This window comes from Grammomys surdaster, unplaced genomic scaffold (assembly GCF_004785775.1).
Source record: "Grammomys surdaster isolate TR1022 unplaced genomic scaffold, NIH_TR_1.0 64, whole genome shotgun sequence".
Taxonomy (NCBI): domain Eukaryota; kingdom Metazoa; phylum Chordata; class Mammalia; order Rodentia; family Muridae; genus Grammomys; species Grammomys surdaster.
Window position 1 is genome coordinate 12,633,599 of NW_021604566.1, and position 1,188 is coordinate 12,634,786.

Genomic DNA, 1,188 nt, shown 5'->3' on the forward strand with positions numbered 1-1,188 from the left:
AGGTAGTTTGGAGGCTGAGGACATTTTCCTGCCATGGCCCTCCCTCTGCTGCTGTTTTGTGACAGTCAGGTCTGCTGGCTCCATGGATGTAGGACAGCACCCAGTGGCTTGTCCTTCAATGAAAGGCTTGCATTGTTGGATTCTAAGATCCAAAACTAGGAGACGCGCTCTCACAGAAACTCACAGACGGACTCGCTACAATTAACATGAGGTTTAATGATTCCAGTATACTGGGGTTCTCTCGCATGAAGCAAGAAGAGAACCCCGTGTTGGAACTAAGAGTAGTTTTTATACAGTTTAAGGGGTAGAATAGAGAAACAGTGACTAGACACAATATGATTGGCAGAACAGTGTGACTTTTAAACTGATTGGTCTTTGGGGAATGAGGTGGCAAGGACCTCCCTGTCTGTCTACCTCTCTGAGCCTTCCTCACCTGCAGGTGGGTCCCTCCCTCCAATCTGAGGAATGTTAATCAGCCTCTCCCTTCTTCTTCTGAATGTTAATCCAGCAAGTGTCCTCTGACTAAGGAATGTGTGCCCCTCCCCGGATGTGTCCTGGCACAGTGGGATTCCTTTAATCTTAAATTCAAACCAAGACCCGAAAATCCTACATTTAGACACAAAAGTCCTACAGCATGCCTTAACACCGTACAGATATGTCTAAATATTATACGAATGTTTTTCCAGTGTGCCCCCAGCTAAGTGTATCCTTACAGCAGCCTCCTTTAAACAATGTTCCTCAAAAGCCCTGGTTTCCCTATGCCACGTGACAGAAGTGGACAGGGTGGAAAGTCAGCCTCCATTAGACCTTGTAGTAAAATGCCTTAGGCTGGGCAATTTTACAGGAAGACATAACACACACGCACACTGCTGCTCAGCTCTGCCCCTGGATCTTATAAGAAGTCTTTTCATTGGCTTGATTCCAGGGCCGCTCTGGGTCCTGTGCCATGTAGCTTTGTAGTTGCTGCTGGCTGCTTCAAAAGCTGGGTTGACCAACAACATAGGAAGCTTTCAATTAGCAGTCTTTATCTCTTTGTTTATAAACTTGCCCCAGCAGCTCACCGTGTGAGAACCACCAATGGATGGTGTCCAAGCAGGGCAGCAATGAGCAGCGACCATCCCACAAGCAGGGCAGCAATGAACAGCATCCCACAAGCAGGGCAGCAATGAGCAGCATCCCACAAGCAGG